The sequence below is a fragment of the Tursiops truncatus genome, chromosome 20 (assembly GCF_011762595.2).
Source record: "Tursiops truncatus isolate mTurTru1 chromosome 20, mTurTru1.mat.Y, whole genome shotgun sequence".
Lineage (NCBI taxonomy): Eukaryota > Metazoa > Chordata > Mammalia > Artiodactyla > Delphinidae > Tursiops > Tursiops truncatus.
In genome coordinates this window covers 43,110,314-43,136,922 of record NC_047053.1, presented here as the reverse complement: position 1 = coordinate 43,136,922, position 26,609 = coordinate 43,110,314, and the positions used below count along the sequence as shown (strand labels likewise).

At 41.2% G+C, this 26,609-nt stretch overlaps 1 protein-coding gene across 1 annotated transcript in view; it reads left to right on the top strand.

Annotated features, from left to right (window-relative positions):
- The window catches only part of LOC117309683 (uncharacterized), a 98,260-nt gene extending 72,627 nt beyond the window's left edge, over window positions 1-25,633 (top strand). Inside the window, exon 5 of the mRNA XM_073797024.1 lies at window positions 23,482-25,633. The gene's annotated coding sequence lies outside the window, so the exon portion shown is untranslated. The remainder of the gene's footprint in view (window positions 1-23,481) is intronic.
- The last annotated feature ends 976 nt before the right edge of the window (window positions 25,634-26,609 follow it).

Here is a 26,609-nt window from a genome sequence, read left to right as displayed (position 1 = left end):
CTGATCTCTTTTTCTATAAGTTTTTTTCTCCTTCCCATTTTAAAAAAGATTCTAAGTGATGTCATCATCATACAGTATTTGACTTTCTCTGTCTGATTTATTTTACTTAGCATTATGCCCTCAAGATCCATCCATGTTGTTGCAAATGGCAGGATTTTCTTCTTTTTTATGGCTGAATAATATTCCTGTGTGTGTGTGTGTGTGAGAGAGAGAGAGAGAGAGAGAGATCACGTCTTCTTTGTCCATTGATCCATCAGTGGACACTTAGGTTGTTTCCATGTCTTGGTTATTGTAAATAATGCTGTGAACATGGAGGTGCAGATATCTTTTTGACAGTGGTTTTTTCCCTTTGGGTATATTCTCAGAAGTGGAATTGCTGGATCCTACGGTAACTCTATTTTTAACTTTTTTAGAGGAGACTTCATACTCTTTTCCATAGTGGCTGTACCAGTTTACAATCCCATCAGTAATGCACAGGGATTTATTTTTCTCCCCATCCAAGCCAGCATTTATTGCTTGTTTTTTTTTTTTTTTTTTTTTTTTTTTTTTTTTGTGCTATGCGGGCCTTTCACTGTTGTGGCCTATCCCGCTGCGGAGCACAGGCTCCGGACGCGCAGGCTCAGCGGCCATGGCTCCACGGCATGTGGGATCTTCCCGGACCAGGGCACGAACCCATGTCCCCTGCATCGACAGGGAGACTCTCAACCACAGCGCCACCAGGGAAGCCCTATTGCTTGTCTTTTTTTTTTTTTTTTTTTGTGGTACGCGGGCCTCTCACCACCGCGGCCTCTCCCGTTGCGGAGCACAGGCTCCGGATGCGCAGGCTCAGAGGCCATGGCTCACGGGCCCAGCCACTCAGCGGCATGTGGGATCTTCCCAGACCGGGGCACAAACCCACGTCCCCTGCACCGGCAGGCGGACCCTCAAGCACTGCGCCACCAGGGAAGCCCTGCTTGTCTTTTTGATGATAGCCATTCTAACAGGCATGAGGTGATAACTCATTCTGCTAACGATTAGTGATGTTGAGACTCTTTCATGTAACTGTTGGCCTTCTTTGGATTGTCTATTCCTGCCCATTTTTAATTGGATTATTTGGGTTATTTTGCTACTGAGTTGTATGAATTCTTTTTATATTTTGAATATTAACCCTTTATCAGATATATGGTTTGCAAATTTTTTTTTCCCAACGCATAAACTGTCTTTTCATTTTGTTGATGGTTTGCTGTGCAGAAGCTTTTCAGTTTGATGAAGCCCCACTTGTTTGTTTTTAATTTTGTTGCTTGTAGTTTAGATGTCATGTCCAAAAAAATCACTACTAAGACCCATGTCAGGGAGTTTTTTCAGTATATTTTCTTCTAGTTTTATGGTCTTTGGTCTTACATTTAAGTCTTTAGCCCATTTCAAGTTAATTTTGTGGGGGAAGATAGGGGTCTAGTTTCTTTCTTTTACATGGGTATATCCTATTTCCCCAGAACCATTTATTGAAGAAACTGTATTTTCTCCATTGAGTATTCTCGGCTCTCATCAAATATTATTTGCCAATATATGCATGGGTTTATTTCTAGGCTCTTGATTCTGTGCCATTGGTCTATGTATCTGTTTTTACACCAATACCACACTGTTTTGATTACTATAGCTTTATAATATAGCTTGAAATCAGGAAGTGTGATGCCTCCCAATTTGTTCTTCTTTTCTCAGGATTGCTTTGGCTCTTCAGGGTCTTTTGTGGTTCCACATAAATTTTAGGAATGCTTTTTTCTACTTTTGTTTAAAAAAATGCTGTTGGACTCTTGATAGGGATTACATTTAACTTATTGATGGCTTTGGGCAGTATGGGCATTTTAACAATACTCTTCCAATCCATGAACTTGGGATACCTTTCCATTTATTTCTGGCTTCTTCAATTTCTCTCATTAATGTCTTGTGGTTTTCAATGTAGAGATCTTTCACCTCCTTGGTTAAATTTATTCCTATGTATTTTATTGCTCTTGATGCTATTGGGATAATTTATTTTTCAGATAATTTATTGTTAGTATATAGAAACACTACTGATTTTTGTATGTTAATTTTGTATCTTGCAACTTTACTGAATTTGTTGATTAGATCTGTTTTTTGGTGGAGTCCTTAGGATTTTCTATATATAAAATCATGTCATTTTCAGATAGAGACAACTTTACTTCATCCTTTCCAATTCAGATGCCTTTTCCACTTTTTTTTTCCTCCTCGCTAACTTCCCTAGCTAGGATTTCCAGTATTATGTTGAATAGGAGTGAGAATAGGCACCCTTGTCTTGTTCCTGACCATAGAGGAAAAACTTTCAACCTTTCACTGTTGAGTATGATGTTAGCTATAGGCTTGTGATATATGGCCTTTATTATGTCAAATTACATTCCTTCTAAACCTAATTTGTTAAAAGTTTTTTTTAATCATGGATGGATGTTGAATTTTTTCAATTGTTTTCCTGCATTTCCTGCATCATATTTTTGTTTCATTCTATTAATATGACGTATCATATTGATTTGCCATCCCTGTATCCCAGGGATGATTCCCACTTGATCATGGTGAATGATCCCTTTAAAAATGCTACTGAGGGACTTCCCTTGTGGCGCAGTGGTTAAGAATCTGCCTGCCAATGCAGGGGACACGGGTTTGAACCCTGGTCCGGGAAGATCCCACATGCTATGGAGCAACTAAGCCCATGTGCCACAACTACTGAGCTTGTGCTCTAGAGCCCGCGAGCCACAACTACTGAGCCCATGTACCACAACTACTGAAGCCTACGTGCCTAGAGCCTGTGCTCTGCAACAAGAGAAGCCACCGCAATGAGAAACCCACGCACTGCAACAAAGAGTAGCCTCCGCTCGCCGCAACTAGAGAAAGCCCATGTGCAGCAACAAAGACCCAATGTGGCCAAAATTAAAACAAATAAATTTATTTTTAAAAAAATGCTACTGAATTTCATTTGCTAGTACTTTATTGAGAATTTTTGCATCTATTGTCATGAAGATAATGGCCAGTAGTTTTCTTTTCTCGTAGTGTCCTTTTCTGACTTTGGTAGCAGGTAATGCTGGCCTCGTAAAATGAGTTTGGGAATGTTCCCTCCTCTTCAATTTTTTGGAAGAGTCTGAGAAGGATTGGTGTTAATTCTTCTTTAAATGTTTGGTAAAATTCACCTGTAAAGTCATCTGATCCCGACCTTTTCTTCATTGGGAGATTTTTTTCTTCATTATTTATTCAATCTCTTTACTAGTAACTGGCCTGTTCAGATTTTCTGTTTCTTTCTGATTCAGTCTTGGTAAGTTGTATGTTTCTAAGATTTTGTCCATTTCTCTTAGGTTATCCAGTTTGTTGGCATATAGTTTTACATAGAAGCCTCATGATCCTTTGTATTTCTGTGGTATCCATTGTAACATCTCCTTTTTCAGTTATAATTTTGTTGATTTGTGTCCTCTTCTTTCCTTGGTTAATTTAGCTAAAAGTTTATCAATTTTATCTTTTCAAAGAAATAACTCCTAGTTTTGTTAATTATTTCTATTATTTTCCTGTTCTCTATTTCATTTATTTATGCTCTAATCTTTATTATTTCCTTCCTTCTGCTAACTTTTGGCTCAATTTGCTTTTTCTAGTTGCTTAAGGCATAGAGTTAGGTTGTTTACAGTCTTTCTTGTTTCTTAATGTAGACATTTATTGCTATGAACTTCCCTCTTACAGTGGCTTTTGTTGCATCCTGTAAGTTTTAGTATGTGTGTTTCCAATTTCATTTGTCTCAACACATTTTTTTACTTCCCTTTTAATTTATGCTTTGATCCATTGGTTGTTCAGGAGAGTGCTTAATTTCCATGTGTTTGTGAGTTTTCCAGTTTTCCTTCTGTTACTGATTTCTACTTTCATATCATTGTAGTCAGAGAAGATACTTGGTATGATTTCAGTCTTCTTAAATTTCCCAAGACTTCTTTTGTGGCCTAAAATATGGTCTGTCCTAGAAAGTATTCCATGAGTGCTTGAGAAGAATGTGAATTCTGCTGTTATCTATGGTGTTCTGTATGTCTGTCAGGTCCATTTGCTCTATTGTGTTGTTCAAATCCACTGTTTCCTTATTGAGTCTCTGTGTGGGTGATCTCTCCATTGTTGAGAGTGGGGTATTAAAGTCCCCAACTACTATTGTATTGCTGTTTATGTCTCCTGTTAGCTCTGTTAGTTTTTGCTTTACATATTTAGGTGCTTCAGTGTGCAAATATTTACAACTGTTATATCCTCTTGTTGTACTGATCGCTTTATCATTAATGACCTTTTTCTCTTTTTACCATTTTTTATTTCAAGTCTGTTTTGTCTAAGTAACTGATAGCTACTGCTATACCATTGTCTGATAAGTCTGATAGCTACTCTTTTGTCGTTGTTGTTACCATTTGCTTGAAGTATCTATCTCCATCCTTTCACTCTCAGTCTGTGTGCTTTAAGGCTAAAGTGAGTCTCATGTAGGCAGCATATCATTGGATCTTGTTTTTATAATTATTCAGCCATTCTGTGTCTTTTGATAGGAGAATCTAATTATTAAAGTAATTATTGATAGGTCAGGACTTACAACTGCCATTTTGTTGTTTTCTGACTTTTGTAGATCCATTATTCTTATACTGCTGTCTTTGTGTGTGTGTGTGTTTTGATGTTTTTTGGTTTCAGTATGCTTCGACTTCTTTATCATGTTCTTTTGCATAATTATTACAGGTAAATCTCCCTTGTGGGTACCCTGACACTTACATAAAATATCTTAAAATTATAACACCCTATTTTAAAGTGATAACAGCTTCAATAGCATTCCTAAACTTTACACTTTTCCTTCTCTTCCCCCTCACGTTTTAGATTATGATGTTATAGTTTACATACTTTTATATCATGTAACCAATAAGATTATTGTAGTTATGCTTTTTTACTATGGTTTTTTGTTTGTTTGTTTTGCGGTATGCGGGCCTCTCACTGCTGTGGCCTCTCCTGTTGCCGGGCACAGGCTCCGGACGCGCAGGCTCAGCGGCCATGGCTCACGGGCCCAGCTGCTCCATGGCATATGGGATCTTCCTGGACTGGGACACGAACCCGTGTCCCCTGCATCAGCAGGCGGACTCTCAACCACTGCGCCACCAGGGAAGCCCTACTATGTTTTTTTACTTTACTTTTACTTTTTAAATTTTTATTGGAGTATAGTTGATTTATAATATTGTGTTTCTGCTGTACAGCAAAGTGAATCAGTTATAGATACATATATATCCTCTCTTTTTTAGATTCTTTTCTCACATAGGTCATTATAGAGTATTGAGTAGAGTTCCTTGTACTATACAATAGACCCTTATTAATTATTTTATATATAATACTGTGTATATGTCAATCCCAATCTCCCAATTTATCCCCCATTCCCCCTGGTAACCATAAGATTGTTTTCTAATCTGTGAGTCTGTTTCTGTTTTGTAAATAAGTTCATTTGTACCATTTTTTAAGATTCCACATATAAGTAATATCATATGATATTTGTCCTTTGCTTTCTGACTTACTTCACTCAGCATGACAATCTCTAGGTCCATCCATGTTGCTACAAATGGCATGATTTCATTCTTTTTATGGCTTAGTAATATTTCATTGTATATATGTACCACATCTTCTTTATCCATTCTTATGTTGATGGACATTTATGTTGCTTCCATGTCCTAGCTATTGTAAATAGTGCTGCAATGAACATCAGGGTGCATGTATCTCTTTGAATTATGGTTTTCTCCACATTTATGCCCAAGAGTGGGATTGCTGGATCATATGATAGCTCTATTTTTAGTTTTTTAAGGAACCTCCATACTGTTCTCCGTAGTTGCTGTACCAATTTACATTCCCAACAACAGTGTAGGAGGGTTCCCTTTTCTCCACACCCTCTCCAGCATTTATTGTTGGTAGATTTTTTTGGTGATGCCCATTCTGACTGGTGTGACGTGATACCTCATTGTAGTTTTGATTTGCATTTCTCTAATAACTAGTGATGCTGAGCATCTTTTCATGTACTTTTTGGCCATCTGTATGTCTTCTTTGGAGAAATGTCTATTTAGGTCTTCCACTCATTTTTTGACTTTTTTTTTTTTAATATATTGAGCTGCATGAGCTGTTTGTATATTTTGGAGATTAATCCCTTTTTGGTCTCTTCATCTGCAAATATTTTCTCCCATTCTGTGGATTGTCTTTTCATTTTGTCTATGGTTCCTTTGCTGTGCAAAAGCTTTTGAGTTTAATTATGTCCCATTTATTTTTATTTTCATACTCTAGGAGGTGGATCAAGAAAGATCTTGCTGCGATTTGTGTCAGAGTGTTCTACTTATGTTTTCTTCTAAGAGTTTTACAGTATCCAGCCTTAAATTTAGGTCTTTAACCCACTTTGACTTTATTTTTGTGTATGGTGTTAGGGAGTGTTCTAATTCATTCTTTTACATGTAGCTGTCCAGTTTTTGCAGCACCACTTATTGAAGAGACTGTCTTTTCTCCACTGTATATTCTTGCCACCTTTGTCATAGATTAGGTGACGACAGGTGTGTGGGTTTATCTCTGGACATTTTGTCCTGTTCCATTGATCTATATTTCTTTGTGCCAGTACCATACTGTTTTGATAACTGTAGCTTTGTAGTATAGTCTGAAGTCAGGGAGCCTGATTCCTCCAGCTGTGTTTTTCTTTCTCAAGATTGCTTTGGCTATTCAGGGTCTTTTGTGTTTCCATACACATTGTAAAATCTTTTAATTCTATGAAAATTCTATTGGTAATTTAATAGGGATTACATTGAATCTGTAGCTTGCTGTGGGTAGTATAGTCATTTTGATAATATTGATTCTTCCAATCCAAGAACTGGTATATCTCGCCATTTGTTTATATCATCTTTGATTTCTTTCATCAGTATCTTATAGTTTTCTGAGTACAGGTCTTTTGCCTCCTTAGGTAGGTTTATTCCTAGGTATTTTATTCTTTTTGATGTGATGGTAAATGGGATTGTTTCCTTTCCCTTTCTGATCTTTAGTTGTTAGTGTGTATGAATGCAAAATATTTCTATGTATTAATTTTGTATCCTGCAACTTTACCAAATTCATTGATGGACTCTAGTAGTTTTCTGTTAACATCTTCAGAATTTTCTATGTATAGTATCATGTCATCTGCAAACAGTGACAGTTTTACTTCTTTTCCAGTTTGGATTCCTTTTATTTCTTTTTCTTCTCTGATTGCCATGCCTAGGACTTCCAAAACTATGTTGAATAAAAGTGGCCAGACTGGACATCCTTGTCTTGTTCCTGATCTTAGAGGAAATGCTTTCAATTTTTCACCATTGAGAATGATGTTTGCTGTGGGTTTGTCATATATGCCCTTATTATGTTGAGGTATATTCCCTCTATGCCTACTTTCTGGAGAGTTTGTATCATAAATGAATGGTAAATTTTGTCAAAAGCTTTTTCTGCATCTATTGAGATGATCATATGCTTTTTTTCTTCAGTTTGTTAATGTGGTGTATCACATTGATCGATTTGTGAATATTGAAGAATCCTTGCATCCCTCAGATAAATCCCACTTGATCACGGTGTATGTGTTGTTGGACTTGGTTTGCTAGTATTTTGTTGAGGATTTTTGCATGTATGTTCATCAGTGATAATGGCCTGTAATTTTTTCTATGTGGTATCTTTGGTTTTAGTATCAGGGTGATGGTGGCCTTGTAGAATGAGCTTGGGAGTGTTTTTTCCTCTGCCATTTTTTGGAAGATTTTCAGAAGCATAGGTGTTAACTCCTCTCTAAATATTTGATAGAATTCTTCTGTGAAACCATCTGGTCCTGGACTTTTGTTTGTTGGAAGTTTTAAAATCACAGTTTCAATTTCAGTACTTGTGATTATTCTGTTCCTGTTTTCTATTTCCTCTTGGTTCAGTCTTAGAATGTTGTACCTTTCCAAGAATTTGTCCACTTCTTCTAAGTTGTCCATTTTATTGGTATATAGTTGCTTGTAGTAGTCTTTTATGATTTATTTATTTATTTGGCCGCACTGCACGGCATGTGGGAATCTTAGTTCCCTGACCAGGATCGAACCTGTGCCCTCTGCGGTGGAAGTGCAGAGTCCTAACTGCCAGGGAATTCCCTCCTTTTTCATTTCTAATATTACTGATTTGAGTCCTCTCCTTTGTTTCTTGATGAGTCTGGCTAAAGGTTTATCAATTTTGTTTATCTTTTCAAAGAACCAGCTTTTAGTTTTATTGATCTTTTCTACTGTTTTCTTCATCTATATTTCATTTATTTCTGCTCTGATCTTTGTGATTTCTTTCCTTCTACTAACTTTGGGTTTTGTTTGTTCTTCTTTCTCTAGTTGCTTTAGGTGTAAGTTTAAGCTGTTTTTTGTTTTTGGCTTTTTTTAATTAATTAATTTATGGCTGTGTTGGGTCTTTATTGCCACACACAGGCTTTCTCTAGTTGCAGCGAGCAGGGGCTACTCTTTGTTGCAGTGCATGGGCTTCTCATTGTGGTGGCTTCTCTTGTTGCGGAGCGCAGACTCAGTAGTTGTGACACACAGGCTTAGTTGCTCTGCGGCATGTGGGATCTTCCCAGACCAGGGCTTGAACCCATGTCCCCTGCATTGGCAGGCAGATTCTTAACCACTGCACCACCAGGGAAGCCTGGTTAAGCTGTTTATTGGAGATTTTTCTTGTTTCCTGAGGTAAAATTGTACTGCTATAAACTTCCCTCTTAGAACTGCTTTTGCTGCATCCCATAGGTTTTGGATCATTGTGTTTTTGTTGTCATTTGTCTCTAGGTATTTTTTGATTTCCTCTTTGATTTCTTCGGTGATCCATTGGTTGTTTAATAATATATTGTTTAGTCTCCATGTATTTGTGTTTTTTACAGTTTTTTTCCTGTAATTTATTTCTTATCTCATAGCATTGTGGTCAGAAAAGATGCTTGATATGATTTCAATTTTCTTAAACTTACTGAGGTTTGATTTGTGGCCCAAGATGTGATCTATTGTAGAGAATGTTCCACGTGCATTTGAGAAGAAACTGTATTCTGCTTTCAGATGGAATATTCTATAAATACCAATTAAGTCCATCTCATCCAATGTGTCATTTAAGGTTTGTGTTTCCTTATTAATTTTCTGTCTAGATCTGTCCATTGATGTACGTTGGGTGTTAAAGTCCCCCACCATTATTGTGTTACTGTTGATTTCCCCTTTTATGGCTGTTAGCATTTGGCTTACATATTGAGGTCCTCCTATGTTGAGTGAATATATATTTACAATTGTTATATCTTCTTCTTGGATTGATCCCTTGATCATTATGTAGTGTCCTTCCTTGTCTGTTGTAAAAGTCTTTGTTTTAAAGTCTATTTTGTCTGATATGAGTATTGCTACTCCAGCTTTCTTTAGGTTTCCATTTGTATGGGATATCTTTTTCCATCCCCTCACTTTCAGTCTGTATGTGTCCATAGATCTGAAATGGGTCTCTTGTAGACAGCATATATATGGGTCTCATTTTTGTATCCATTCAGCCAGTCTGTGTCTTTTGGTTGGTGCATTTAATCCATTTACATTTAAGGTAATTATTGATATGTGTATTCCTACTGACATTTTTCATTATTTTGGGTTTGCTTTTGTAGTTCTTTTTTCTTCCCTTCCTCTTTTGTTCTCTTGTGATCTGACCACTATCTGTAGTGTTGTGTTTGGTTTGCTTTTCCTCTTTTTTTTGTGTATTTATTGTAGTTTTTGGGTTGCTGTTCCCATGAGGTTTTTGATATAGCAATAGACACACACACACAAGGTTGTTTTGTTGTTTTTTTGTTTGTTTGTTTTTACAAGGTTGTTTTAAGTTGATGGTTTCTTTCACGCCTAGAGAGTTTCCTTTAGCATTTGTTGTAAATCTGGTTTGGTGGTGCTGAATTCTCTTAGCTTTTGCTTGTATGTAAAGCTTTTGATTTCTGCATCAAATCTAAATGAGAGCCTTGCTGGGTAGAGTATTCTTGGTTGTAGGTTTTTCCCTTTCATCACTTTAAATATATCCTGCCACTCCTTTCTGGCCTGCAGTTTCTGCTGAAAAATCAGCTGATAACCTTATGAGGATTCCCTTGTATGTTATTTGTTGCTTTTCCCTTGTTGCTTTTAATATTTTTTCTTTGTCTTTAATTTTTGTCAATTTGATTAATGTGTCTTGGCATGTTACTCCTTGAGTTCACCCTGTATGGGACTCTCTGCACTTCCTGGACTTGATTGTTTCCTTTCTCATGCTAGAGAAGTTTTCAGCTATAGTATCTTCAAATATTTTCTCAGGCTCTTTCTGTTCTCCTGTGACCTCTGTAATGTTAATGTTGGTGCATTTAATGTTGTCTCAGAGATCTCTGAGACTGTCCTCATTTCTTTGCATTCTTTTTTCTTTATTCTGTTCTGTGGCAGTGATTTCCACCACTCTGTCTTTCAGCTCACTTATTTGTTCTTCTGCCTCAGTTATTCTGCTATTGATGCCTTCTAGTGTATTTTTCACTGTTATTGTATTGTTCATCTCTTTGTTCTTTAAATCTTCTAACTCCTTGTTAAACATTTCTTGTGTCTTCTCAACCTGTGCCTCCATTCTTTTTCTGAGATTTTGGATCATCTTTACTTACCTTTACTCTGAATTCTTTTTCAGGTAGATTGCTTATCTCTTCTTCATTTAGTTGTTCTTGTGGGTTTTTATCTTGTTCCTTCGTTTCCAACATATTTCTCTGCCATCTCATTTTGTCTAACTTTCTGTGTTTGTGGTCTCCTTTCTGCAGGCTGCAGGATCATAGTTCCTCTTCTGGTGTCTGCCCCCTGGTGGGTGAGGTTGGTCCAGGGGCTTGTGCATGCTCCCTGGTGGGAGGGACTGGTGACTGTCCTCTGGTGGGTGGAGCTGGGGCTTGTCCCTCTTGTGGGCAGGGCCATGCCAAGGGGTGTGTTTTGAGGTAACTGTGAGCTCAGTACAACTTTGGGCAGCCTGTCTGTTAATGGATGGGGCTCTGTTCCTGTCTTGCTGGTTATTTGGCCTGAGGTGTTCCAGCTCTGGAGCCTGTAGGCAGTTGGGTGGGGCTGGGTCTTGGTGCCAAAATGGGGACCTCCAGAAGAGGTCATGATGATCAGTATTCCCTGGGGCCTCTGCCACCACTGTCCTTGCCCCCACAGTGAGCTATAGCCAACCCCTGCCTCCTCTCCAAGATCCCTAATTAGGCCTAGCCCTGGTTCCTGTGGAGGTATTGCTTTGTGCTGGGTCCCAGTGTGTGAGAGGTCTTACGTGCACCCTCCAGGAGTGGAGTCTCCGCTTATCCCAGCCCTGTGGAGCTCATGCACTCAGGCTCTGCTGCCCGTCAAAGCCAAATGCTCTGGGGGTTCTTCCTCCTGATGCCTGACCCTCAGACTGTCTTCGAGGCCTATTTTTATGTGGGAACATCCCTGCATAGCCTGTGTGGGTTAATAATTTTTGGTGTGAGGGCTGTTTTTAGTATGGATGTCTGCCACTTCTTTTCTCAGTGTAAGCTGGCCATTATCCCCTTGATAGGAGGTGTGACTGATGTTGTGGTGACCTGAGCCTGCACTGGATATTGAGTGGGGCCTCGCCTTTGCTCTGTGGTTGTTACTGCCCTGTCAGGGGCAGGGTCTGCTCCCTAGTTTTTGGAGGCCCCCAAATCTGTTTCTGAGCTGTGTTTCTGATCTGCGGTGTGAGGTGAGCAGGATTGGAGCACTCCCACTGGGAGAGAAGCCACTGAGTATTCCTGCACTGGAGCTGTTCACCTGTGAGTGCACTCTGTTGTGTCACGTCTCACCTGTTTTACTGGCTCACAAATTACACTGCTGTTGGAACTGCTCTCGGTCCCACCTTAACCATGGGTATGTGGGCAATTGGCTCTGGTGTCTCTCAGGCATTATTTTCACCAGGCCACCTGTGCAGATCCACCAATGTCAGGTCCCAGAACTGCAGTAGTCATGCACCTGGACCCGCCCTGGGGGCTATGGAGGCAGCTCAGATTCTGGCCTGCTCCAATCCCTGCATTTACATGCCCACAAAGCCCACACACCTGCTAAAGCTAGACCCATCTCAGCTATAGGAGCACTCATCCATTTGGATGTTCTACAGGTGCTGAGTTTACAAAGCTGGGGGGGGGGTGGGGGGGTGGGGGTGGAAATCTGTGGTCCCTGCAGCTGCGTGGAGAGATCTCAGCTCGTCTTCCTCAGTAGCACGGCCCCGAGGCTCAGCTATGGTTTCAGCCGCACCTTTGCGTGTGGGCCTCCCACCAGCATCTGCTCCCCGAGGCTGCCCCAGAGCACACATGCATGCCTGCCCGGGTCGGTGGAGGCTGAGGCAGTGATGGGCAGGGCGCACAAGCCCGCGGGGCCAGCAGGGGCAGAGGAGGCAGTGGCAGGTTTTTAACTTTGAAACTAGAGTTGTAAGTGAATTACACACTGCCATCACCATATTACAGAATCTAACTTTGACTGTTTACCATTACCAGTGAGTTATACGTTACCTTCTTACATTTTTATGAAGTTAAGTGGTATCCTTTTACTTCCACTCAGAGCACTCCCTTTAGCATTTCTAGTAAGGCTGGTCTAATGATGATGAACTCCCTCAACTTTTGTTTGTTTCAGAAAGTCTCTATTTCTCTTTCATTTCTCAAGGACAGCTTTGCCTAGTATAGAATTTTTGGTTGAGAGGGTTTTTTTCCTGTCTCTGTAAATTGTACATAAACTGTAATAACATAACTTAAAATGTTAGGGGGAGGAGAATAACAAGTGTAAAGTTTGAGAATTCTATTGAAGTTACCACTTTATAATAGGGTGTTATAATTTTAAGATGTTTTATGTAAGCCTCATGGTGCCCGCAAGGGGGAAACCTGTAGTAATTACACAGAAGAATAAGATAAAGAAGTCAAAGCATACTGATATCAAAACACATTCAAAATATTTTGAAAATATCATTCCATTCTCTTCTGGCCTAAAAAGTTTCTGTTGAGAAACCTACTGATAAACTTATGAGGTACCCTTGTATGTAACTTCTCTCTTTTCTCTTGCAGCTTTCAAAATTCTTTCTTTCACTTCTGACAATTTAATGATAATGTGTCTCGGTGTAACCCTGTTCAGGCTCAACCTATTTGAGGTCCTTTGGCCCTCATGGGTCTGGATGTCCATTTCTTTCCCCAGGTTTGGAAAGTTTTCAGCCACTATTGTCTTAAATATACTTTGTTCCCTTTTCTCTCCTCTTTCTGGAATCCTTATAATGTGAATATTGCTTCTGTTGTGTCCCATAGGTCCTGTAGGCTTTCTTCACTGTTCTTGTTTTCCTTTTGCACCTTTCAAATGTCCTGTCTTCTACGTCACTGTTTCTTTTTTCTGTGTGGTTGAGTCTGCTTCTGAAACGCTATTGAATTCTTCAGTCATTGTATTTTTCAGCTTTAGGATTTGTTTGGTTTTTGATGGTTTCTATTTCTCTGAACTTCTGATTTTGTTCATGCATTGTTTTCCTAATTTCATTTAGTTTTCTAATCAGTTAAAACAAAAGTTTGGGTTTTTTTGCTGTCTGGGTGATTCTTTTAGTTAATTTTTTTTTAATTGGAACATAGTTGATTTATAATGTGTTAGTTTCTGCTGTAGAGCAAAAAGTGAGTCAGTTATACATATACATATATCCACTCTTTTTTAGATTCTATTCCCATATAGGTCATTACAGAGTATTGAATAGAGTTCCCTGTGCTATACAGTAGATTCTTATTAGTTATCTATTTTATATATAGTAGTGTGTATATGTCAATCCCAGTCTCCCAATTTATCCCCCCCTTTTCCCCCTTGGTAACTGTAAGTTTGTTTTCTACATTTGTGACTCAATTTCTGTTTTGTTAACAGATTCATTTGTACCATTTTTTTAGGTTTCACATATAAGCGATATCATATGATATTTGTCTTTCTCTGTCTGACCCTCTTCACTCAGTATGACAATCTGCGTCGCTCCAAATGGCATTACTTCATTCTTTCTATGTAGTTTTCTAATCAGTAGATTGGTATCACGTTTCCATATGAAGAACAGCATTATTATGGCAAATAAATCATAATTTGTTAATGACCAAATACACTTCTTTAAAAATAAACTACTATTTCCTTTTTGGTTAATTTTTAATAATTACAAAGTGAAAAATACATTAACAGAATCAATAAACGATGTTCTACCTAACAAATTCCTTTTCTTGGATCCTCAGTAGGTAATATTTTTCTAGTTATAAGCTCTCTTCTGACCTGTTTAAAAGGCAAATTTAAATAGCACAAAGAAAAAATTCTAAAACACTGAAAGAAGAGGCTAGTGTTTTATGTGTGTGCTATGAAACATGCTTGATAAACTGCACCTGTGAGGATTTCCAGTTGTATATGTGTGCACATGGGTGCACAGTGAAATCCACTGCCTGAGAGAATGGGGATGTATAACACAGCTTTTTAAAAAACTAGTAAACAGACACACTAAGATATTTAGGAACCGTGTCCTTAAACATAAAGACATACATAGGACATAAGGACATAGGGAGAAACACCTCAGTTTTAGGAACTGGGTAGGCCTAATTTTGAATCCCAGCTCCACTACCAACCAATTATAACTCCTCTGAGCTTCAGTTTTCTTACCCATAAAGTGGTGGTAAGAATACCTAAGTAGCAGAGGTGTCATGAGGATTAAATGAGACTAAACGTTAGGGACTTATGGTTAGGAATCAGGCTTTCACTCATCACCACAGCCAGGGATGTCTGTCTGCTTTCCTTCCTCCAACCACTCTTAAGGGGGTAATGTGGTCTCAAAGAGCATGAGTTTTGGAGTCAGTTCAATTCCAGCTAGGAGTCCTGGCTTTGCTTCTTAAAAACTTGTGATCTCAGGCAAGTTAATGTCCCTGAGCCTCATCAGAGATAAGGATACCCACCACACTTAGATTAATGTGCAGATTCATTCATATGGTTATATTTAGCTCCCACCACAGCAACTGGTAGGATATAGTCAATGCAAACTGTATTGCTACAGCACGTGCTTCTTAAATGTGAATGACCTTACATGCCGTAGGTAAATGGGGAATTGGTATAACATGGAAGTCATTTTGGTTCCTATGCAATTTTTTTTCTAGCATGTTAATATTCTGAAGCAACCAGAGGCAAGCTTTCTCATAATAATTACTTTTTTTTTTTTTAATTTTTGGCTGTGTTGGGTCTTCGTTGCTGCATGCAGGCTTTCTCTAGTTGTGGCGAGCGGGGGCTACTCTTCGTTGCAGTGTGCAGGTTTCCCATTGGGGTGGCTTCTCTTGTTGCAGAGCATGGACTCTAGGCACACAGGCCCCAGTAGTTGTGGCACGTGGGCTCAGCACTTGTGGCTCGCAGGCTGTAGAGCACAGGCTTAGTAGTTACGGTGCATGGGCTTAGTTGCTCCACAGCATGTGGGATCTTCCTGGACCAGGGCTCGAACCCATGTCCCCTGCATTGGCAGGCAGATTCTTAACCACTGCGCCACCAAGGAAGTCCCAGTAACTATCTCTTTAATAAGAGAAAACCTTAGCACTCTGTGAAGGCCTTAAGGAAAAGCTGCCTTTTTTAGCTGCAGAAAGCAACTGATTCAGTGACTTTCAGAATCACTATTATCCTCATGTTGTGCTTTCTGGAGAAGCTGAGGGTACTGATGATGAGTCTGTGAAGACATTTCCCTTTAAACTAGCAGAGATTAGTGAAGAACACTACTCCTTAAATCACGTTTAATTTTGATGAAACTGATCCCTATTAGAAATGAATGTCCTCCAGGACTTCTTATATCTCACAAGAAGCCCCAGGGCTCAAGGGCAGAATGCAGCCTGCAAATATTCAAGCTAAGGTTTAGTGGGGGCTAATATTTTGCTAATGTTGACATTGTTTTTGTTCGTTAGTGCTTGGGTTACAAAATTGCATAGGTTTTTTTGAGTGGTCTGCCCAGCCCTATTTTTTTTCCAGCAGCCCAGTTTTTTTCAGTGGGCTATTTTGTAGACCACGGAGCTTTTCAGGAACACATAGGTGGTGTTATAGCAGGGACATCTGTATACGTTCCCTTTCCCTCTAATGTTTATTTCTGAACAAAATCTAAGCAATACAAAATGTAATAATGAAAACAATGGCTCACATTTATTGTGTACTCTTTCCAAATGAGTCAACCCTCATTTAATTCTCAACAATCCTGTGAACTAGGGGCTGCTGTTACACCCATTTTATAAATGCGGAAACAGATGTATAAATAACAATTTGTAAGTTATAATTTAATATAAATTATAAATATAGATTTATAAATGAGTAAACTGAGATTAACTTGCCCAAGGTCACACAGCTAGAAAGTAGTAGAGTGAGAATTTAAAAACCTGTGCATTTTCTGTGCATTGAACCACACATCATATTGTTTTGTCAGTCTTTTAGCATACCTGGGATTATACTTAAATTGTTTAATTTTACAGGCACTGCCCTATTTACACAGGCCATGTAAAGGAAAGCTGTTAGTAATTCACAGCTATTTACATTTCACAAGACTTGTGTTCCATTCCAAGAGATCAGGCTCATCAATTATTTGCATTTGGTAACATGTTAATTATACAGATAATTAGCCTTGAGACTAGACTTGAACATGAAAGTATAATGAACAGTTTTGCTAATTGCTCTTTTCTGTTATGGACAGTCCTTGATCTGAAGTATTAACAGCTCCAATATTCAGCTTGCTAAATTCTCCTAACTTTCACTTCGTGGAAAAGTCCAAATCAAGGATGACAACTAGATTTCCTCTGTCATGCCAACTCTAACCCGTTGATTATGACTACTGCGAGCACTGTGTTGAGAAGCTTTGGAGGGGGCGTGGCATCTGGGCCCCAGGGGCATTGCGTGGTGCTAGATGAGTCTGTTCACCACAGGTGAGTGTGAGTTCACAGCCTGTGAGCCAGAGATCTGCCATCTCTGGCCTGAGTGTTGGGAAACTTACTTCCGCCTTGGAGGTCATAGCTTCTTACTTCCTGCTCCCTTGGACAATCCTATGAGTAAGCTGTGTTCTGGGCTAGGAGTATCAAAATGAACCAGACATGGACTGTCTCCTAATAAGAAAGGCATAGATGGCCATACGCAAATTAAAAGGTACTAAGTGCTCTAAAAGCAATAGATAGTGTGACACAAGGGATCAGAGGAGAAAATGCATTGTTTATAGTAACAGGGAGGCTGGGGCAGAGATGGATCAAGTGTCCCCCCTTTGAGGTGAGCCTTACAGGATAGGTAGCAATGGGCGGGGGCTGAAGTGAGGAAGGCTCAGCGTTTTTTCCCTTTTTTGGGCAGATGATGAATCACCTGCTGTAGAGAAAAGAAGGAAATGTGAAATAGGGGCATGTACAAGGGAAGAATTCAGTGTGCCTGGAATGTAGGAAAATAAAGGAAGGTAAAGTCGGGAAACAAGGGCAGGCCCAGGTTGCGAAGGGCCTGGGAACACCAGATTAGGAATGCTTTAGAACAATATCTCTCAAGGTGTGTCCACAGGATGTTCATAGTTTTCACGTAATAAAAGGATCCTGTTGTCAACTGTTACTGGATTAAAAACAGGTTTCTGTATCACAGGAGTTTGAGCTTCTAAAATGCTTATGTACACTATGAATTTCCAAGAGGGACTTGCAGTTTGCAAAAATCATAGTGATCACAGAATGTTTTTCTTGGAGCACCTCATGAGGTTAGGGTTCTGCGGGAGCTTTATGCAAGGAATGATACCCACAGAGTACATATTCAACATTACCTGCTAATTGACCAACTGACTGATCTTCTAGGAACCTGTACGAGGGTTACAGGGATACAGAGAAAATTATTTGCCCCGGAGGAGGCATCAACCCCCTCCCTCCCTCTCTGTTATCCCTTCTGCTTTATTGTCATAAGGATCTGTCTTCAGCCAGGCTCAGTTGTACTACTCTCACTCCTGAGGCTCAGATCCCCTTCCTGATAAAGCCTTGCCTTGTTTCAGGGCTCTGAGGGTGCCCTGTTTTAAATCGCCTATCTGTCATCCTGGAGCCCAGACGTGCTGCCTGATGTCCCAGCCCGCCTGGACTCTTTCTTAGCCACTGCTGTGACGTCCACATACTTGGAGTGCTTCCGGTCCTCCTGGTAAACCTCGAGATATCCCGTCTCCAGCCAGTCACAGCCCTGGGGTGACTGTGGATCTGGCTTCTGCTACCTGTTCAGAAATGAGGTACCTGTGTGCTACCTTCTGGGGGAGCTGAGTTCATGTGTGTCTGGTAAACATCCTTCTTCCGCCTTTCCTGGTTGTCACTGCTTCCAGGTGAGATTCCATCATTCTGCTTGGGAGGGATGAGCAAGCAACCTCTAAGTGTATCATTTAATTATCCCCTGCGGAAGAGAAAAATTCTAGCAGTGACACATTAGAGCTGCAACCCTGAGAGGCTTGAGTCAGGTGGGATCCCCCGACAATCTAGAAGGGGCAGTGAAACCTCTAAGTGTTTAGAGCTCATCCGGCCCTTCTGGGTGTTGAACAAGAAGCCAACGGGGGTGAGATCAAATGAGGCTGGGTGAGTGGGCAAAACCTTGGCAGATAAACTTTGCTGAGAATAAGGGCATGACAGGGAGGAAAAGTACGAACTATAGAAGGTGAGACGCTGCCCACTACAAACCAGCTGTTGTGACCCAGAAAAAGGACTTGGGGTTCAGTGCAAGAGTGTGCAGCAAAGACTCTGGCCCCCAAAGTCCTACCAGTTTTGCAAAATTATTAGGAAGAATGAGGAACAAAAACACACAGAAAATATTACCTTTATAGGGAACGTATAGCTCCGGTTGATGCATTATAAGAAAGAAAGAATGGAGGTGACAAGGCATTTGAAGTGGTCCAAACTAGACAGGCTTCTGTTTGAGGCCAGGGTGACAGGGGCTGTGCCGTTTTTTCCAAATGGCTGTAGTGCTTGTCTTTAACAAGACAGATGGTTCTTCTGACTCTCTAACGCAGGGTTTCTCAAGCTCGGCATACTGGCACTGTGGGCAGGATACTTCTTTGGTGTTGGGGGCTGTCCTTTGCCTAAACATCGTAGGATGGTTAGCAACAACATCCCCCTCCCCCACCACTATGACAACCCAAAATGTCTACAGACCTTACCAGATGTCACCTGGGGGGCAAAATCATCCCTGGTTGAAAACCACAGCTGTAACTCAAGGGGGCTACATGGTCTCCTTGCCTTTCTACCAAAAACCCAACAAACCAATTCGCTCCTCCCAGGAATGTCAGCCAAGGAGAAGTGGTCCAGTGACACCTGTGGGTGGAGCCTGGCTTTTCTGGTTTGGGGGAGGGAATGCAGCACACAGATTGCTGGCCCTGCACTTACTTGATGCCCCCACAAGACGTGAAAAATGTAGAGCTTTCAACATGCAGATGGCTCGCGCTGCTTAATTTCCAGCCGAAAGCGTGCTAACATTTTCCTCCCTCTCTCTGCCTGCAAGCCCGCCAGGAGCAGTGAAGGCATTAACAGGGAGCGGTTGCCCTTTCCCGCATCCTTATCGCACACTATTTTATTCTAAAGAGACAAAGTAGAAAGAATGTAACATATGATTCTGACTACACTTTTTTTTTTTTTTAACTGTCTGCTTTTCCTAGTGACTAGAGCATAGGAGCTGGTTGCTAAGCAACTGGGAAACTGCAGGCTCCTGTACTGGCCATGCTGGTTTCGGAAATGAGCCATAAAAGGAATTCCCCAGTGAGAAGGGATCCCATACCATTGCCTGGTTGCCATGGACACCATATATAAGTGATGGATCCTGGGTTATAGGCCCTGCTTAAGAAAAAATGTTACCCCTGTTTAAGGCTTGAATGGTATAAGAAAGGGATGGAAGCTGTCTTCCTCCACATTATCCACGTGGGCACTTCCCGGCCTCTTCCCCACGTGCTCCCCCTAAAGAGAGGTCTGAATCTAAGTGGCTGAGACATTCCATCCAATTTCAGCTCTGCTCTTATTTAATATGTTCCAGTCTTTGCTAGCGTTGGAAGGGAGTCTGCAATCTGGAGAACAAATTTTTAAGCAAGAAAAGATGCCTCGGGTGGCAGACAGACAGGCTGTCTATCATCCACCCCTGTTTGGGGGCCACACAGCGCCCAGATCAAGCACAAGGGCAACTCTCTCTGTTCACAGGTTCTATTGGAATTTTGCAAAACGAGATTAGTGGGGAAAAAGACAATAGCTGTGACTCCAAAATGAAATTGGCATGTCATGCAGAGCGAGGCACACAATGGGCCGCTGCAATTCTGTCAGAAATTAGAAACAGACTTCAGATAATAGGAGTGAAAAACGTGAGGCAAATTTAAAGACGTGGAGCTTAACATACAAAGATGTGCGGGTTTAACCGGGCTTCATACACTAAACAGTAGAAGAGATGGGCCTTGTTGTAACCTCACAGGCTACATCTTCACGGACAGAAGACTTGAGACACTAGACTCTAAGCCCAAAGCCTCCCAGATGAGGAGACTGAAGCCCAAACAGTAGCAGCGATTTGCTCAAGGTCATAGAAGACACACATTTCTGAGTGGGGGTCTGTAAAGGACAACTCTGCATTTTTAGTATTGCTGCATAAAAAATTACCCCCAAACTTAGCAGCTGAAAACAACACAAACATTTCACTACTATATATAAAATAACCAATAAGGACCTACTCTATAGCACAGGGAACTACACTCAATATTTTGTAATAACCTGTAAGGGAAAAGAATCTGAAAAAAATATATATGTATAACTGAATCACTTTGCGGTACACCTGAAACTAACACAATATTGTAAATCAACTGTACTCCAATTGGAAAATAAAAGTTATCTTACAGTTTCTGTGGTTCAGGAATCCAGGAGCATCTTAGCTGGGTGCCTCAGACTTGGGGTCTCTCACCGGCTACAGTCAAGATATCGGAGGGGCTGCAGTTGTTTCCAGGCTCCACGGGGGGAGGATTACTCACGTGGTGGTTAGCAGACCTCAGGTACTTGCTGGCTGTTGGCTGGAGATTTCAGTTCCTCGTTACATGGGCCTCTCCGTAGGTCAGTTTACAACATGGCAGCCAGCTTCCTTATAGTCAAAGAGCACCTAAGGTGGAAGCCAAAGCTTTTTTTAACCTAAGCGTAGAAGTGATGTCCTATCATTTTGGTCATATTTTATTCATTAGAATTGACTTACAAGGTCCATCCTGTACCAAAAGGGAAGGGATTCCACGAGGGCATGGAGACCAGTAGGTGGGGACCACTGGCCATTGCAGAGGCCGCTGACCACAATAACCAAGTATGCTTCCAGGATCCAAGGTGGCAGAGGGGAGAGCAAGGGGGCCTAGGAAGGGGCAGCTCAAGGGAGGTGATAGATAAATACGAGGAAAAGAAATATATAGTAGCAGAGAAGAGAAAGAGAACCTGGTAGAATGGGAACAGAGAAATGGTGGAGGAAGGGAATCAGGGAGTTGGAATGAGGGACATAAGCTGTAAGAAAAGAGAAAATAGTTCCTAGGTTTTGGCACCAAAAACAAACAAGAGAAGTGAAAATAGGATGGAGGATGAATTGGGAGTGGCAACAGGGGAAGAGAGCTGGGAAGCAAGGAGCAAAGAGCTCAAGCAGACAGTGTAAGAGCCCTGAGGGCACAGGGTCTCGTTCCTCAGATCCCCACAGAGCCTTGCACTATCTTCAGCAGGTATTCAGAAAACTTTGTGGCACCAAACATTTACTTCTCCTGAATCCAGTGAGAAATTCTGCTGCTTTCTTAACTAACTTGATGCAAAGTGAGAAAAGACTGGCTCTCTCTCAGCCCAGCTCTTGACTCCCTGTTTGACTCTGGGTCAGTGACTTAACCATTCTGGAATGTAGGATCCTTATCAGCAAAATAGACAGGTTGGCTGGATGATCTTTAAAGCTTTTTCTAGCTCTGAAACCTCACAAATTACATATCAGGGCCTAGAATTAGGAGTCAGAGTAGAAAAAGTCCATGGATCTGTTACAGATACAGGCTGCCACTTAGGTCTGACACAACACTGAGCTGAATTCCATTTTACCAAGATGGTAGGCCATCAATATGCCTCTCAAGGGAAGTTCAGCTCCACTCTTTTGTGGCATCTGTGTGCCATAGAGACTCCATGAGCTTAATTCTCCTCAGCACCAAGATCCCCCTCTGATGCTGTGTTAGGAACTTAGACTCATCAACCCTCAAAACAGTAGGAAACCAACCAGGGCATGATTGGTTCAGCTGCCAGAGTGCCATTAGGAATAAAGACAGTAGCAGGAGTCACCAGGAACACGAGGGTCCAGGGCCTCCAAGATATGGGAGTTAGGATGCCTGGATTTAATCACTCTTTTCAGTTGTCAGTGTTTGGAGCTGGTACCTATGAATAAAGGACAGCACCCCATACCTCTGTTTGACCCCTGCCCTCTTGGGCAAGTTACAAGTGGTCTGCCTGCCACACCATGGTCCATGAGGTAACAAAGGATATACAGGCACTTTGAAAAAGCATCTAAGATTAGCCTTTGCTCATCATGGCAATCCACTGATGGTGGAATAAAAACAATCTCGAGAATAAAGGCTGTATATATTTGCTTCTATATACTCCATCCACTGAAGATGACAGATGGGAGCATTTTGAAAAGGCTTGATATTAATCTATTGGTCGTGGCCACTGGTTCCATTTCCTAGTATTTCTGTATAAAGAAAATATTTTGAAGGAAAGACTTCACGTTCCTAATAATAAGTCTCTCAGAACCTTTTCTGATTTGCAGAAAATGCATCTAGAAGACACTTACCGATAAAGAAGAGTTGTTGCAGTGACACTCAGGAGCAATGGAGAAGCCACCTCCTCACACACATTCTGAGAATCCAAGTGTAGCAGATGTGCTGGTGTCCTGCCCACAGCCGTTTACGTTTCAGCCACTTACATTTGTCTTGGCTTCCAACTGCCAGCATTTACCATCCAAGAGCTTTCTTGGATTTCGATAGCCCCTCCCCAAGTAGAAGGTAGAGCGCTAGGATATTATTACCCACCCGCTCCCCAGAAGCAGCCCTCCAACAGCGACTGAGGGAGCCAGTATATAAACGCCCCAGGTTCTTCGCCCTCAGGTGGCACAGATCTGAGGTGTGTCTTTCCACTGTTTCCTAGAGACCCCCCGCAGGACTGAGCAGCCCTTGCCTAAGTAGTAACCTGCTCCATGACATACCTTGTGTTGACTTTCCTTCCCTTCCCACTATCAATTCCCTCTCCTACTGGTGTTCCCTGGCATGAACTCCCTAATACACCATTTGCACTTAAACCCTTATCTCAAGGTCTGCTTCTAGGTGAACCCAAATTTCTGCTAGGGCAATAGGAAGGAACAGGAAAAAAAAAAAAAAAAAAAACTTATTTAAGAAGGATTTCTGTAAGCACTGTGCTCCCCTGGTGCATTTAAGAGTTTGTTTACCGCTCATTACCTTCCTTTACAGAAACGCTATGGGACAGATTAGGTAAGAAGTGCTACCAGCGAAAGACCGGCCAGAAAGGAAGATGAAGCATCTCTGAAATGGTCAAGGAGGTTGCTAGGAGTATTGACTCGATTTACAAAACTTCTGTTTACAAAACTTCTGTTTACTCACGACTTTCCCGGTAGGAGAAAGGCAGGATGCCTGTAGTGATAGCCAACTGCAGCATCCCTAGAGACGCATGTCCACGGAGTCATCCGGAAAAACACACTGGGGACAAGGGGCTTTTCAGAGGAGACGGTGCTGGAGCTTGGCGGTACCCACACTGGATTGTCTGGTTTTCCTCCAGCAGCATTTGGTCCCGAGGCTGCCCCGCGGCAGAGGAGTGGGGGCAGGGAGAGCCGAGACACCAAAGCTTGAAGGGCAGCTGAATAGGAAGCAGCTTACAGCATGTGGGCTCAATTTTCCTCCAAAAGCTCATAATATAACTGTCAAAAATGGCACTATGAACCCCAATTGTAAGGTAATTATGTTCAGTCCCAAATTCAACACAATAAACGTTATTTGCTCGCAAGCCCTAGCAACCATCTCATAAGGGGGAGAAAAATACTGTACAAAAAACAAAATGTAAACTCACAAGGCAGTAACAAAACAGGCACACAACTATTCATTTCAAGTCTATTTTGAAAAGCCTTTGATAACACCAGTAATTCCCCATAAAGCTCATAGTCTCCTGCCACAGTTCCCTGCTGGAGACAGAAAAAGGTTTTGCTGTTCTACAGTCATTCCATTTAAGGAGATAAAGTCCACTTTCTTTCCCAATTTTAAATGCTTTTCATTCTTAAAAAAAAGTGAAATCCCTAACCACCTCTATCCAGCTAAGCCTACCACCTAGGCAGGGCTCAGGGGCAGTATCCATGTGACTACTTCTTGTTTTGCACAACAAAATTCATTCAGTGGTCTTAACAAGGTGCTTAAATGGAGTCCAAGAGCCTTGTCCACAAGGTACTGAAACGTTCCCCAAAAGGTAGAAAATTCAACCAACCGTCTGCCCATTTCTAAATATTCTGATGCTTCTGAGCACGCAGGCCAGGTGGTCTCCCTTTTACATCCTGGCTGACACGAGGGAGGCTGAGCAACTCCTCCGGGCACCGCTGGCAGGTGTACCTACAACAGAGGAAGGAAGGGGTAGGGGCTTGAGATACACCTTTGGTTGTAAGAACAGAAACCTACTTAGACAAGTAAGAGGGCGATGGTTATATCCTCTCATGGACCCCGAGGAAAAGCTGAGCAGTCGGGCCTCGGGGAGAGCGGGAACCAGCAGCAATTTTGGTGGAGGAGTGAAGTGGCAGGGAAAGGACAGGCAGGGCCGTGTACAGGGACAGAGGCCCCTAGAAGGGACTGGGCATGTGGGTAATTAGTCCCTTTAATACAGGAAGACAGAAAGGAAAAGAAAGAAGAACAGAAGGTGGGGGATGAAGTAAAATAATAGGAACCAAAGTGAAAAGGAAGATAAGCATTAACTGAGGAGTGAAGAAATGTCATCAACAAAAGTTTCAGCCAGCAGTCAGCAGCTCCCTGGTGCTGAAGGTCAGCCCGTCCCCTTCAATCAATCAACTAAAGCTTAGACTCTGCCTACTGTCCGAGCCCCTTCATGGACATGCATGTACCCACAGCTTAAGAGTCCCCTAATTTTGTTGTTTGGAGAGACACTTCTTTGGGAAACAACCCGTGTTCTTATCTGCTGCAAGTAATAATAAACCCTTCATTCTCCCGGGGCGGGGGTGGGGGGATCAGCTGTCCCTAATGTAGAACCAGCCTGTGTAGTACTGCAAATACAAAGCCCTTCTAATTTACCCACGTTGGTCATTCTGATTTACATGATTTATATTCTGATTTTACGGACTAACTGTAAAGAGAGAAAGTTGTATTCATTGAAAGGATGTGTATGATCTCGAAGAAGTCCACGTACTTTTCACGCTTCAGTTTTAAAAACTTGGCTTATACGTACAAGAAACATCCATCATGTATTGGGGGCACACTGATGTTTCTTGCTACAACTGATGTGAACATCAGTTTACTTCACTAGGTTTATCTTTACATATATGGCATCAATTCTTTGTCCCAAGGTGTATGCCCTAAACTTCAATAAATCGTTGTTTCCATTCCACTTCAACTTTATCAGAAACGTTTCCTGAACACCTATGATGTTAAAAGCACTGTTTTAAGCACTTACGTTGTTACAAAGTCGAATAAAACATAGCCCTGTCTTTATGGATCTTGTCATTTGAAAGTGGAGGAAGTGAGTGGAAGGGGAATTAGGCACAATCTCCTATAGACATAAATCCCCTAATTTATGTCTATAAATTAGACCTATACACAAGTGACTGTAAGACAAGACTATGTCTATACTACTCTACCCAGCAAGGCTCACGTTCAGATTCAGCAGAGAAATCAAAAGCTTTACAGACAAGCAAAAGCTAAAAGAATTCAGCACCACCAAACCAGCCTTACAACAAATGCTAAAGGAACTTCTCAGGGTTGGGGGGCAGTGGAGGGGAGGCCACAACTAGAAACAACAAAATGACAAATGGGAAAGCTCACCAGTAAAGGCAAACATAAAGTAATAGTAGGAAATCACCCCCACACAAATATGATATCAAAACCAGCAACTGTGAGGAGAGTACAAATGCAGGAAATGGGAATTGCATTTGAAATTAAGAGACCAGCAACTTAAAACAACATTGTATATATACAGGCTACTGTATCAAAAACCTCATGGGAAATGCAAACCAGAAAACTACAATAGGTACACAAACAAAACAGAGAAAGCAACCCAAACACAACGCTAAAGATGGTCATCAATCCACAAGAGAACAAAAGAGGAAGGGAAGAAAAAAGAGCTACAAAAACCTAAAGCAATTAAGAAAATGTCAATAGGAACATATATATTGATAATTACCTAAATGTAAATAGATTAAATGCACCAACCAAAAGACAGACTGGCTGAATAGATACAAAAACAAGACCCATATATATGCTATCAACTAGAGACTCACTTCAGACCTAGGGACACATACAGACTGCAAGTGGAAAAAGATATTACATGCAAATGGAAATCAAAAGAAAGCTGGAGTAGCAATACTTATATC